Genomic DNA, 14,821 nt, shown 5'->3' with positions numbered 1-14,821 from the left:
AAGAAGATTGAGGATAGGATCTGTTCCCAATTACAAATGTGGAGTGCAATTAGCACTGTAAACTCCCCCTGCCTTCATTCTGGACTCCCCTTCAGTGCTCCCCTTCAGTGAGGGAAATAATTAAAATGATTAAAACCATAAGAGATGCACTTTAGCTAGGAATTTACTTTTCCTACAAAACAGAATCTAAATAAGATCAAGTCCATTACTTTAAGATAATATGTTGCAAACATTAGTGGTATGCTTAAACATGACACATTATGTTTCCTACAACCCTGCAATGAGAAATTGTCTTCATTCACACACAGAAAACAATCAGCACTAGCTCTCTAAAGCAGTAAAGGTCTAGGTCTGAGTTTTTCAGCAGATAATGATCTGCTCTGATCCAGAAATCCTTTTAAAGGGGGAGTTCAAGGGAAATATTCGTAGATTCAGGGTTCTGCAATCTGAAGGGACTGCTAATCATTTGACCTTCTTCCATGAAACAGGCATGGAGCTTCCCTGCCTATAGCAACGCAGCTGTAAGAAGTCAAAGGAGAGAATCTCCGAGGGTTAAAAACAAACCCATTAAAAACTCCCAACAAAACAAAACAAAAAAAAAATCCAGTCTCAGACACAACAGCCTGATATAAAGAAGGAAGCTACTGCAGCCCCAGCATCACTCCCCAGCACTGTGGGAACACCCACACCATCTCATCTGGTCTGAATGAATGAACAACCAGCTACTGGGTCTTGTTATACCTTGTCACCTTCCTCTACTCCTCAGCCCCTGACAAAGGGCCCCTGGCAGCCTGAAACCCAGCCAGTTTTTAAAGCATAATAAAAAGTGGTGTCACATTATTACCTGAATCCACTGAGTCCTCCTGCCAACAATGATGTTTATGCAATCACATTTTTCTGTTTTTAAAAACTTCTCTCTTGCCTCATTGCTCTGTGTAAAAAACAACACAAAAGAGAAAACTGATTAACAGCAAGCAATTATCTATTATTTGCATTACAGCAGTTTTGCAGTAGATATTCAGGTCCTTTGTTTTCTGCCTCATCCCATAAAAACATTAAACAAGAAAAAGCCTTTTCCCCAACATCACTCATTAATCAAACAGAAGTAATAGACACCACTTTGGAGAGGCAGATGAGATATCACAGCCCATCACTTGTAGAGCTACACAGCAGAACACAGCTCTCCTATAACCCAAATCCCTTGCCCTCTTCCCAGGCTATCCTGCCTGGCAGCACTGAGACCAATGCCACCAAAAGCAGAAATACAGAGGCAGAGAAAGCTGATTAAATTTCTTTCAGTATCAACAGCAAATACATGCCACTAATAACCCCAGCAGTGATGTAAAAATAATACTTGCAAAACTGCATCAACAGTAGATTACTTAATCATAAAGTTTCCCCATACTCTGTACCTACAACATTATTAAAGTAGTGACTCGACTTAAAATTCTCAAAAGGGTCTTTTAGTGTCTGTGTTTACTCCTCATTTCCCATATCAGTAGCTTTAAGCTTTAGTGTCAAATTCTTCTGCCAATACACTTCACAGAAGACATTTCTACATTTAAATAAGGAAGAAAAAATCCTGTATTGTAGAAACCCAGCTGAAGACACAGCCTCAAACCCCCTCCCACAACCTCTCAATGGCCAGAAGACACTTTAATTAAAAGACACTGGATTTTCAGTAGTGGAAATGCCATTAGTGTCAGTATTTCATTGCTTTCTCTGAAAGCATACAAAACACACCCCTTCACTTAAAGAGCTACAACTCAACCACGTGTACAAGATCCCTTGCCTACCTTCACGAGGGCATACACAATTAAACCCAGACATACAGCAGAGGGTGGAGGATATGGCTGTGTGTCATAGGTTAGTACAGTTTGGTTTTTTTAGTTATAGAAGAATGTAGAATAATTCTCCAGGTCAGGACCTGGGAATTGCTTTAGAAAAGACAGCGACCTATCAGAGTTAGTTGGAATGTTGGCATCTGTTTTGACCACTAAAAATTGTTGGCTACAACTTTGGGAAGTACCATATAAAACCCCTTGATTTCCTGTAAGTGGATTCTTTTTCCTCCTTTCCTTTGGCCAGAGAGAGACAGGTAACATCGAGCTGGGCCTGCTGCTCCCCCCTTTTTGGGGGGAGCTGGCCTGAGACCTGAGACCTGGCCGGATTCCATCGGCTCCCAGGTGAGGGGGGGGAAGGAGAGGCTGCTGCCTTACAACAGCTACTTTCTCTAAACTTCCCTGGAGCAGAGAGGCCTCTGCCGGGCCCCTGATAAGAGCTATGGGCACCATTTAGTCTGAGGCCACCCCGATTTACACCAAGGGGTGGGCTGAGAAGGCATTTATGATCCTGCCTGGGTTTTTTTTGATTCCAGACTGCCTGAGTGCTCTGATCTCTGATGTTTCTGTGTGAGTTCTTCCTCCCTCACCAGCGCGGCCTTGAACATCTAACACCATGAGCTACAGAGGGGGAGACAAAGACTTTGAGCAGATTTAACTCTTTCTTAGCAACATGAAGCTTCCAGAGCTTGGCCCTTCTCTGAGAGAGTAAGAAAGGACAAAGTGAACATAAAGAAAAAACCAGCATGAAGTCAGTAAAGCAAGAGTGAAAAGACTATTGGGACAGAGAGTTGAAGAGTTGGTTGTTCCATTCTTACTTGAGCCATGGAAATGAACTCTATATTTAGATCATTCCTTTAAATCATGGGAAAAATATGCATTTGGGGAGATGATTGTTTAGATTTGTGTGTGGATTTGAGCAAAGGTGTTTGTGATGAACTAAGTAATATTAATCCTAAATATGCTTGAACCAAGATAAAGATGAGAAGCCCCTTGCGCCAGTGAAGAAGTGAGAAGATATCTCTGTACCTTGAGATAAAGAATCCTTTGCTTTAGAGTTATTCATCTTTAAAAGGTGACACCCCAGTATGCAAAAGTCTAAGACCCATGACCCATAAGCAGCTTGGGAAACTGCTCCTGGGAGGGTCACAAAAGCAGGTTTCTCCAGGCAGTTGTTTTTGTGACAGTTTAAAACCCACAAGAGAACTGTTCTAAGTTGTCAGTGGGATCCATGACTCTAAGAGAGACTCTTCCCCTAAAGAATTGATGAAAGACTATTGTCAGATAGTGAAACTGACTGAAAATTACAAGTTGTGTCTCTTTATGTTGTTTTGTAAGAAAGTGAACAGTTTGTAAGGGGAGAGAAGAGTGTTTTTGAAGTTTCATTCTGTTTTAGTTTTTTTCCAGCTATATTTTTTCTATTCTTTCAGTGTGTTAATAAAACTATTTGTTAATTTTTAAGGTTGAGCCTGCTTTGTTTTTCTCCGAGTCTCTCTCCCACAAAAAGAGTAAGTACTAAGACCAGAATTTAGTGAACGTGAAACCACTACACTGTGCTATCCTTCCTGCGTTTCAGAGCTCAGGCATTTGGCATACTCTGTCCATTGTTGACATGGATGACTGACAAAGTTTAGCTGCAAGACTTTGGTCACAGTAGTCTGACTGAGACATCCACAAAAAAACAGTTGGAAAGACCAAATTCTGGCAATCTCTGGAACGGAGTTTAAACCTGGGTTTAGCCTGATGCCACATGAAGCAGAACAGTCTTCTCCAGGGTAGAGCAGAAGAGAGGTGACCTTTGCCTCTGGCATCTGCTGCCAATCAGGGTAGGGTCACCTCCCAAGTAAGGAGGGTCTTCTGATCCAGGTGACCTCCCTACTGCAGCCTGGAGTCATCTATGCTCAGAACAGGGCAGCCAAGATCTAGGCCAGGGGATGGCACGGAAAAACACGTCAAAACAAGAAATTTCACTTAACGGGGACAGAAAATTGGAGGGTAGGATGGGGAGGATATGAGAATTGAGGTTAGGCATGAAGGGCTGCTTGGTGGCAGTGCAGCTGCAGCACTGCCAAAGAAACATGTCCAAGACTTTATGATGCCGTTTGCTTCCTGAAAAGTTTCTGGTGTACCACAGGTATGATGAAGAGAGAACGCTGGTGAGTTCTAGCACTCATCCCTGAAAAGTGAGAGAAATGTGGCAGGTGAGCACTGCCCACTGCAGCTGCCTTCACTCTTGGCACATGGGATGTACCCGAGCTGTGCATCAGGGCTTCAGGGTAAGAGCGCATGACAACCCTAACAGCTGTTGGCAGCAAGGATGGCAGCCACCCTGACACTCCCTGCCACCTTCTCAGTATCCAGGCAGACGAGCTGTGCCTAGGAGAGCTGCCACGCAGCTCCAATGAAGCACTACACCAGTCATTTAAACTCAGTATCCCTCAAGTGGCCATTAACAGTGAATTCCTAACCAACCTGAAAACCTGGATTCTCTCAACTAAAAGTAATGAACAGTCACAGCAGAAGGGAACTGTATTTCCAGTACATGAAACAGTATGGAAACATCTCAGCAGCAAGGCTGTAACATCCTCAGGATCCTTTGTCCTCTTGTTTTAAGTCTCTTCCTGTAAAAGAAGTGTAGCTTCCCAAATCATCTGTCAAATCCTGAAGCCTGACACTGGTAAAAGAGTAAGATCATGAGGAAATTACAAACTTCTTCAGTAGGATTTGAGTACTGCGGCATAAATAAAAAATTGGGCCAAATATGGGACAGCAGGATAAAAACAAAATGCTGAATAGGGAGTTTGCCCAGGGCTTGCAGCTACAGCTGGCATTAGGCAGGCAACTTGCAGAAAGAGAAGAGCGTGATGACATACTCAAAAGCCATCCATGCATTTACAAGAGCTGCACAAATCCGTTTCATATCAGAGTGTCACTCTGAACTCATAGAATGCTTTGGGTTGGAGGGGACATTAAAGATCAGCTGTAATGTTGCAATGCATTTGTGTACGAAAATAAAATTAACAGTAAATAGCTGAAATTGCCTTGAATATTACGTCACCTTAGACATTCATAGCTTATAACAGAGCACAGGTCTACAATCAACCAAACACACAACACAGGAAGACAGACCTTAAAGGTAAATAATTCAGGACTTGGATTCTTTAAGGTAAATAATTCAGGGCTCTAATGAATTCACTGCCAGTAAATAGGGAGTTCCACTGTGAGGAACCCTCCAAACTGCCCTACATCCAATCCTCAGGAGTGCAGAGCAGAAAACTGTCAGCAGAAATATGTCTCAAACATTCCTGGCTATAGCAGTAAGACTTTAAACAAAAGAAGTCTTGGACAGGAAGAGATAGCTTCACAGACTGGTTCCAGTGCTCCATACCGTGACCATGGGCTGCTGGAAAGGACAAGCACTTTCAGAAACATCACTTCGGCAAACAGTGAGGTGGCTGTGAAGCAAGGAAGCTGACACATGCTGCATCCAATAAAAGCATTGGGAAAACCCTCCAAGGGTAGCCAACATAGCAGTTTGGTCTAGCAGTGCTAAAAACACATAATACTATGGGTGAAATTGTAAGCCCTTTGTTAAATATGACAGCCTGCAGATAAAAAGGAAACCAGACAACCCCCCCGTGTCCTACTCACTTCACAATCTCTCTTCCCTATTCTCTTCAACAGCGTATTGCCGAGTGCTTTCATTCACACCTGGGAATTCCTCTGCATCCATCAAAAAGCATTTCAGCCAACCAAATCCCATCAACAAACCACAGGATAAAACCTCATAAATTCTTAAACTACCACCAAGTGTCAGTCTTCCCAGCTTGCATCCTCTAGTAGCAAGGAGCAATATTTTACAAGCAGCAACTATTCCTGACCAAGCAAAGAAACTACCAAAGTCGAGATGCAGCAAATTGTCAGTTATAAAATGTTGTTGCTGCCAAAATACCCAAACAAACCTACCAGGATTTTTATGCTGTCTCATACTCTAAAAGTAGTATTTAAAACCACCCTGAAGTTGCCTCACACTCTCTTACGAGACCTACATGAAACCAGACTGTGGAATAAAATCCCGCCTTTTGCCGCCAGACAAGGGCATGTCAGCAGCAATAGCCAAGGCGCTGCAAGGTTGCTGACAAGCCTGAAAACTGTATGGGAACATGCCCGCGGATCAGCAGTTGAAAACACAACTGTTGTTCTCACTCCGTGCCCAGCAGAGATAGAGATCTCATCGCCAGCAGAGATCTGGGTCACCACAAGGAAGCCGGAGTTATCCCCAGCACCATCATCTTTTAGGTAATGTTCCCGAAACGGGAAAGAAGTATGTGGCAAGGTTTCATCTGACTAGATGCTGGTTGTAAACAACAACAGTGGGGGATTCCTTGCTCCTTGGTGATATCATCTGAACGGGGAAAAAAACCCAGCGAATTTCACCTGATGTCTTGTATCCAAAGTGCTTTGCAGAATGAGTTTGCTGCAAATGTGAGGTTCAGATTGCAGTTTCTCAGGAGCTGGCAACTGCACCCCAACTGCCAAAGTCTCCCTCCTCCTAAACACCAGGCTAATTTGTCTGTCTTGTACTTCAAAACTGAAACCCCAAACCTGGGGAAGGAAAACACTAGAAAGACAACACAAGAAAGACAATGTTTAAATTGAAGCATCAATTTAAACATATGATGTTTGTGAAAAACAAACATTCTGAGTCTCCACACAATCAAGCAGCTGACACTTATTCAGGCGCAGGACTGAAAACCAGATCAGCTTTCCAATCTCTGCTAACCAAAACTTTTGCAACCTTCCCGTATGCCATTTCCTTGTTTACATGTCATGGTATGGGAGTTCAACTTTTGGAGAAACATGAATGGTAAACCTAGAAAGAGAAATGTGATATTATTTACAGAATAGGAGAGCACGCCATTCACAAGAATTTGTAGGCGGACACATCCCAACCCTGTTCCTCAGTTCAACACCCACTCCTGAAATCCTGTAGCAACCAGATTACCCGATGTACACATGCCTGCACTCTTGGAGAAACAATAGTCTCTTTCAGTCCATACAATCTTCTGAAGACCCAGACAAAAACGTCATGGGAGAAGTTAGGAAATATCTGCAGAAAACAGCACACAAGATGAAAGGCAGAACAAGCCTTTTAACTTGCACAAAGTACATAACATGGAGGATAAGCACAGAACTTAGTTACCTAGCCCCTCTTCCAAAGAGCTATTTTTTTTCCTCCAGGATGCGAAAGGGGATTGCTGAAACAACTACAACAAGAAGCAACCCCTGGGATAGTGAAACGGCTCCCTTACAGACAGACCATTGCAAGCAAAATTCAGCTCTAGGAGCTATAGCAGACCTGGGATGCTGCCTTAAGTGCCAGGATCTCCAGCAGACAGCAGGGATCCTGGCTGGCACGATGAGACCCCCGGTCCCCAGTGCACAGCACTCCTTCCTCCATTCCCCTCCCAAACACTGTTGCTACAGAAGGCACAGAACTATTTTTTAATGAATCCAGCACAAAGTTTGAGCTGCCTCAGGGTTAAGCTAAACATTTTCTGTCTTTAACCACTACGGCAGAACTCAACTACAGTGAAAAACACTTCACCATAAGGCTAGGGAATTGAGGACAGAAAAGAAGCTGCTACAGAATCACCCCTGACCTCTCAAAATTTCGCCTCCAGAGCATGCAAAAATAAGAAACGGAATTTTTAATCAGCTGAGAAACAGGGCAGGTAAAATTACTGTTGTGAATGTCACATAAAAGGCCTTATGGAGTTTTACCATCTACCTTCTGTTCCAAACTGTAGGCCTCCAAATAACCTATCAGAAAAAATCCAACTACCCACACTTTCAGGAAAGCACTAAGCACTGAGAGACATTTAAAAGGCATGCAGTTCTACAAATCCTTGTTTCTCCTCTCACAAGGGGCTGTAACTCCTGCAGGAAACACATGCTCCTGTAACAAAGCAGGTATTCTCTGCATGTACTCACACTGCCTATTACTTTTTTTTTTAAATCATCTGGTATGAATCTTCCTAGGCATGCTTGTTAGAGGAAATACTAGCAATAGGTCTGCAAAAGAACACTGACTACCTGTTCAGCATGAACAGCGTGGAGGTTAATAGTGGAAATCATGGCTTGAACTCTGCCTTGTGCTGAGCAGTCCACACAACCACTGGCATTTTACTACACATGTGCTTCCCCCCCCTCAACTCATGCTCACTCTCTGCAGGATTGTACTAGGCATTTCATCAGTACAGTATTTTTCAGACTGTAGGAGCAAGTCAATGCATATTTTAATGTGCCTGATTGCACAGAGACCAGATGAAAACGTGAAAGTTGATCACAGAATACAAGTTGCTTTTTCATTTCACAGCTCCAAGAGTCTGTAAGGGTGAGTAGAACTCTGATATATACCAGATGTTTTAAACTAAGGTGGAAGAGCTGGTGTCACGGAGGCTTCCTGACAGCTACCAACTGGCCTTGCTATAGTGAGCAGGCTTGTTCTTCCTGCGGCGATTACAAGCCTAATGGAATTGGAGTATTCACAGCCTTCATGCACATGTGTAATCCTACTCTCTTTTCCTGAAAATAAATTTGATAAGTCCATCACTATGATGTGAAAAAGCCTCAAAACTGAATCATTTTGTTACATATACAAAAAAGCTGGAGCATATGTATGGTTTTGCCATACACCACATTTAACCCAAGAAATGAAAGGACAATTTTTTTTCATTCGCTTCTAGCAAGTCTTGAGTCAGTTTCCTTCATTTTCTTCTGAAATTGTGTTTGGGAAAAAAGCAAATAAAAAAGGCTTTCACCTCAGCCACAACCCTCACTGCATTGGGTACTCTATAAATACATATGGAGACTTCACATCCTGAAAAGACAAGCTTCACCTTGTTGTTACAAGATTGGAGGTTGTTTTCTATTTCAACAAATGGGAATTTTCATCATTAAAACAAAAAGAAAAGAGGAAGAAGAAAAAAAAAAAAAAATCAGCCCTGCAGAAAAGCATCATTTCAGAGAAACAGGAATATGCATCTATCACTTAAATTGGCCCCTTGGGTGAAGCCCATTGCAGAGATCTGAAAAGTCTTTCCACAGACTTGGGATAAAGCCTGGAGAGTTCAAGATGCTGATGAGAGTGGACATCACTCCACTGCATGGTGTAGGGGTGCCTGAAGACAAAAATCCCACAACAGCCACAATATTTCCCAGTAAGAGAAAACCCAGGGACTTTGGGTACCACAAAAGCGCACACTCTGAAGAGCATTTCGTACAGTGACACAACTCACTGATGACACAGGGAAACTAATAACATTTTTCGTTGTCGACCCTGCAGCTCCTATTTCCACAGCCCATGCTAGATCAAAACCACACAGGACATGCATGATGAAAAAAGGAGTATCTCAGGCCAGGGACAGATAAATACACACCAAGATGAAGCAAGATGACATCTGGGATTGTTAAGGAATACATCCAGTGCAGGTAGCTCAGTCTGAAAGCTGCAGGTTGTGTTCTGGGTAGCAGAAGCACCAGGCAAGAGGCCACAAACTTGGTGCTGTGGACCCCTTGCACAACAGAAGACAGGGACTAGAGGTGCCAGCCAGGTGACTGGACACTTAGAGACACAGCAGGAGCCAGTGAATCTGCAGAAAGACCCTAGGCTATCTTGCAGACAGACTGGAACTATATGAAAGCCCTGCATTTCCTTCATTTCTGCGTGGCTCCTGTTTCTGTGTTACTGCACCATGATTAAACTGCTTTAAAGATCCAGGTGTCTGGGGGAACCTGGTGCTGAGCTGGTAAGGAAACCTCATTGGACTGTGTGAGCGTGGTGTGTGTAGGGAGGCATGCAGGGCACTGGTCAGGTCACTGGAGCCACCCACTGCAAAGGTGCTTCGGTCCCCGTAATGGAAGTCTCTGGTGGTGGGACTGCCAACAGGACACCCTGAATGATCCCACAGGAATGTCTCTCAAGCCTCCCATATCCAACCCAAAGCGATTTCTTCACTGAACACCACCTGAATTCTTTTTCTACATATTGTTTATGGCAATAAAAAGAGGCTTTGGAAATTCACCTAGGGCTTGCAAGGTGACAGGATACGTTTCTCACAATACAGCTGAGTAGCATCAATAGCTGTTGTTTTCTTTTCATGTTCCCTTGTGCAAATACACTGGGCTCCTTCTTTCAGCCTGGGTCTGCCTGAGGTATACGTAGAATTGTCAGCTCCTCCAGCACTAGGAAGAAACCACTGCCTCACGCTCACACTGAAATCGCTCTTTTTCACACAGGACTATGGACATAATCCTTTGCCCAATAAATAGCCCACTTCTTCTTCACTGCTCCAGATGGATATGAGCGAATGAATCACACTTTTTCTGAACACCATCTTCTGCTTTTATTGAGTACTTCAGTCACTGCCAGCTGCACCTCCGTGCCCTAGGAGGCATCAGTTAAGGATGCTGGGTCTGATTTCCAAATCCCCTGCTATAAGCCTCTTTGAGGGAAAAAAGGTTGGATGCTATGAGCCCCATGAGAAAACGTGCATTTAATCCATAACCACGGGCTCCTGAAACACAGCTGTTAAGTACAAATCTCAGATTCTGAAATTTTCTTTCTGCTGCCTCATTATCTTTACTACATGCCAGCAAAAAACAGAGTCCCCGCAGGCTGAGGGAGGAAGTCTTTATGCTTTCAGCTGCATCTAGCTTTGGCTAGTCAACCAGACGCAAAATATTGCATCAACCTGATGTTCACTTCAAAGTTTTGAAATTTTCCTCTTACAGCTGGGACTAGGTGCTTGTGGTTTCAGTAACCACTGGGGAAATGGAATCTCACAGCCAACAATTCAGATTACTTCCCAACAATGCCGGGCTGCCCCCGAAAGAAAAACAACCAGAAGATGTAACACAAAACGGCTTAAATCAGACACTTGGAAAATGGTCTGTAATACACAGAAAGTTAAGTGCAACTAATCGAAATAAACACTGAAGCTCCCTGTAAATCATCATTTTAATCTTAAGAGTACGACAGGATCCCTTAAAAGTAGCTCTGGCAACAAAGTTCTGACCACTTAAAAGCATGCAGGTTCTAACTTCATACCATTGTTGTCTTCCAGCCAGACTGTTCCAGTTAAGCAGCCTTCTATATTTTCATCATAATCTATAGACTGAAACTCCATTTTTTTCCATAGTCATGCACAGGGGAAAAAAAAAAATTAACTTGCCAATGAAGAACAAAAATACAAGATCAATGCACACAGAGTCTTAGAATAAAACTCTAATCCCTCACTTGCTAAGAAATCTCTTTTAAAGAAATGTTTATGTTAAAATTTAGAGTTGTGTTCAACATTAATCTTAGGGAATTTTACAGCAGAATGTACCAATTTTAAAAGGATTCTACAGCCTTGATGAATTCCTAGAACCCATAGACAGAAATTAAATAGGGGGAACCTACAGTGTTGGCTAGACATATTTCAATATTTGTTACCATAGAAACAAGCCAGTAGATTTAGGGTTTGGAGTTATCCTTGCTATAAAATATTAAACTTCTTACAGTTTTTGCATATATATATTATGGCAAGAACACTGTCAATCCTGATAGAGCCCAAAGCATCTTAATTATTTAACAGGATTTTAAATTTTTTTTTTTCCCCTTTTCTTAACAGAGTATCTTTTAATTTATTTTTTCCTTGATAGACTTATTTTAACATCTTCCAATGGAAAACACTTCTGGCTGAAAGAATAATATACAGGAAATGAAGATGTGTTTTTCCTCAATGTTGTGGGTAAGTGGTAGATAAAAGGAACACACACATAGTCTAAAAAACAAGATTCAACAGTAACTATCAAAATTACCCCAGTTAGCGCGTGTGATGATTTTACCAGCTAAAAGTACGTTAAATGTTATACTTCATTTGAAAGACAGTTCATACTTCAAATTAGATGTTTTTTTCAATCTTAGCAACAGAGAAATGCTCAAGAACGAAAGTGATTGAGATAACATCTCGATACCTCAACAGCATCAAATACTTCTGGCAGATACCTGAGAAACAAAACAAATGCACTGTCCTTTCATGCTTCAGAGGAACATCGACAGTTGGATTCAAGTCACAGCGCAACCAGTGAGCAGAAGGATCACCAATTCCAGCAAAGAGGAAGATGCTTCCTCCAGCAATACTCCTTTAAAAAGGAACGAGAACATGCTTGTTTAGACAACTTCAGTGGTGGAGGGGACTGACAGCTCAAGATACCATCCAGGCAGGAGCTCAGCTGGGAGCAGTGGGGAAGGTCAACACTTGGACAAGCGCACTGCCCCTGGGACTGGATGTATGCAAGGGATTTTTGACCCTGATGATTTCACAGCCAAAACTGGCTCCACGTTGCAGCCCTTGCTTTTTGTTTGGATTCAAGAAAATCTGTTTAGAAAAGGCTCAACACAATGAAAAAATTAAAAACTTCAGAGTAAAAGCCATAAACCACACACAGTTGTTTTAATACTATTCCAGCACTGAAGTGGACAGGGAAAAACACCAAAAAAAAGAAAAGCAAACCAGAACAAAGACAAAAACTGAGCAAGACTGAAACACCCTCTTATTCCAAGAATTAAACAATACTTTTTATGAATTGTAAAGATAAGCAGTGGAACTGCCATTTCCTAATGCTTCTGAGGTCAGTCTTCTAGCACAGCTTCTCAAATAACCAATTAAATGGTCACAGTTCTCACACTCACGTGCATACTATCATTTTAAAAAAGACCTACAGCTCAAGACTATTAAAAAAAACAAAAAAAAAAAAAAAAAAAAAAAAACACCAACAAAAAAAAACCACGGAAAAACTTATTCTTGAAGGCCTGCAAGACAACCCTCTAACTAATGGAAAATCTTCAACACTTCAGAAGAGGAAAATGGTAAGATGGCTTAGTTTTAAATGAGTAAGAATTTAAATGTCACTTCCTGCATGTGACATCAATTTGAATAACCTTGCATTTTTGTTTTCTTTGGTGTGGTTAATGATGGAATCTTTGTAGAGTACATTTCTATGGCATTTACAGTTGCATGTTTATGTTCGGCAACTCCTTTGCATAATTCTGAACACAAAAAAATCAGAAAGTGATTTTTTCTCTGTAAAGAAAGAGAGAGATCGAAAAAGTAGCATGCTACTAGATCTTTCAAAGAAACAAAGGCTGGAGAAAAATTATCCGAAAGCTCAAGGGAAAAATGCACAACTCTCTTTAACCGACAGCTGCAGCGAGGTACTATGAATTTATTTTATCTGAGCAGTTATGTACATACACTAAAGGCAAAGCAACACTATGTACTCTAAAGGAGTTCACACAAGTCCACAAAGGGCACCATTATCAGCCTGCAGTCGAGAAGTGGGAAGTTATTCACATGTCTGAGTAAGTCATGGAATGGTAAAGAGATGCTGGCAGGACATGTTGCCAAAAATAAGGCATTGCATGCATGCATTCAAATCCAGAGGTATAAACCCCCCTGTCACACCGTCTGGTAGGTTCTACAGGCCAGGTTTGTTCCATAGGAAGCCCTACTGCACTGGACACAGGAGCCTCAGGTCTTTCCAACTGATGCTGCAGGTGTCAACACCTCAGCACACCCCCTCGTTCTCCTCACGAAGTGTTTTTAAGCTATGGGCTGGTTGGGAGAATGGCTTAAGAGACATGAAGTGACTTTTATAAAGTTTTCTGTAGAATTCATAGGTATAAGTAAAATAAAGCAGTCTACACATGCTCTGCAGGTGCATTTTGGAAAAGAAGAGCTCTTATTTCTAGATCATAGAATGATTTGTGTTGGAAGAGACCTTAAAGATCACCCAGTTCCAAGTCCCCTGCCATGGACACTTTCCACTAGACCACGTTACTCAGAGCCCTATCCAATGTGGCCTTGAACAGTCCCAAGGATGGGTCATCCACAGCTTCTCTGGACAACCAGTTCCAGGGTTTCACCAAACTCACAATGAAGATTTTCTTCCCTGTATCTAATCTGAACCCATGCTCCTTCAGTTCAAAGCCATTATCTCTTGTCCTATCTACATTCAAGAAGGCCACTCAGCTGATATCTCTACCTTGTTTTGTCAAAAAAAAAAAAAAAAAAAAAAGAAAAAGGGAGCAGAAAACAACCCAAAAAACCATACAAGAAATGCATGCATACAGTACTGGCCTTTAAGTCATCTGACAAACACTTCTCCGATTTAAGCAGCGGTTTGTGGTGCCACCAGGGATGGCTTGGGTTGCCCTCCTGTGGTGGCAGGACAGCACAGGACCAATGCTTGCCCAGCCCATACCTGGGCTCTGAACAGGGGCACTCCAGAAACGGGTGACCTCCCAAAAAAGGGAGACAGCAAAACCTCTGCCTTAGTGCTGCTGAGGGGAATGAAGGCGTGTTCCGGTTCTGGATAACATGCTCCATTTGGTCAGCTTAAAATACCTGTTTTAGAAAATAAACTGGGATAATAAAACAGGAGATCGTGTTTCTTGTAACTCAAGAAAAAAATAAATTCCACCCCAATAAAAGTTTAATACATGTAAAAAATACTCTATACAACATGCAATTTACCCAAAAATAATTCATTTCCCTTTATACCAGGCAGGCCAAGAGTCCATCTGGATTAAAAAAGAGAATGAACATGAGTTTCCCACCTCAGCAAGACATCAGAAGAGAAGACAAACATCTCATGTCTCTCCAGTATGAACTCAATAACTAAGGGGTGAAGATACCACAGGCTGTCAGGATGTTGTATTTGCCATTTGAGGTGGGGCAGGAGTACTGCTCCTTCCTCTGAAGCATCTTGCTCCTAGTCACCCAAACAAAGAGAGGAAATTGGGGTACACGGACAGGGATCTGAACTGGCACAAAAATGCAGGCATGTCTTCCAATATTGGAAGATTAAAGTGTGAGAGAGTTGATGAATGGGAAGGATTAAATATAGAACCAAAAAATAAGTGAAATGAT

At 42.1% G+C, this 14,821-nt stretch overlaps 1 protein-coding gene across 8 annotated transcripts in view; it reads right to left on the bottom strand.

The window, feature by feature from the left end:
* The window catches only part of BACH2 (BTB domain and CNC homolog 2), a 190,165-nt gene that overhangs the window by 143,404 nt on the left and 31,940 nt on the right, over positions 1-14,821 (bottom strand). For 5 of the 8 annotated variants that reach the window (XM_040058013.2, XM_058419668.1, XM_058419669.1 and 2 more), the window contains 2 exons: positions 14,509-14,663; positions 845-931 (listed from right to left, as the gene is read on the bottom strand). The exons of 1 other annotated variant lie outside the window; for it this stretch is intronic. The gene's annotated coding sequence lies outside the window, so the exon portion shown is untranslated. The remainder of the gene's footprint in view (positions 1-844; positions 932-14,508; positions 14,664-14,821) is intronic. 2 more of the 8 variants (XM_040058014.2, XM_040058015.2) reach the window with 1 other exon arrangement.

This window comes from Hirundo rustica, chromosome 3 (genome assembly GCF_015227805.2).
Source record: "Hirundo rustica isolate bHirRus1 chromosome 3, bHirRus1.pri.v3, whole genome shotgun sequence".
Taxonomy (NCBI): Eukaryota; Metazoa; Chordata; class Aves; order Passeriformes; family Hirundinidae; genus Hirundo; species Hirundo rustica.
Note: the sequence above shows the minus strand (reverse complement) of the source record. Positions and strands in the feature narration are given on the sequence as shown.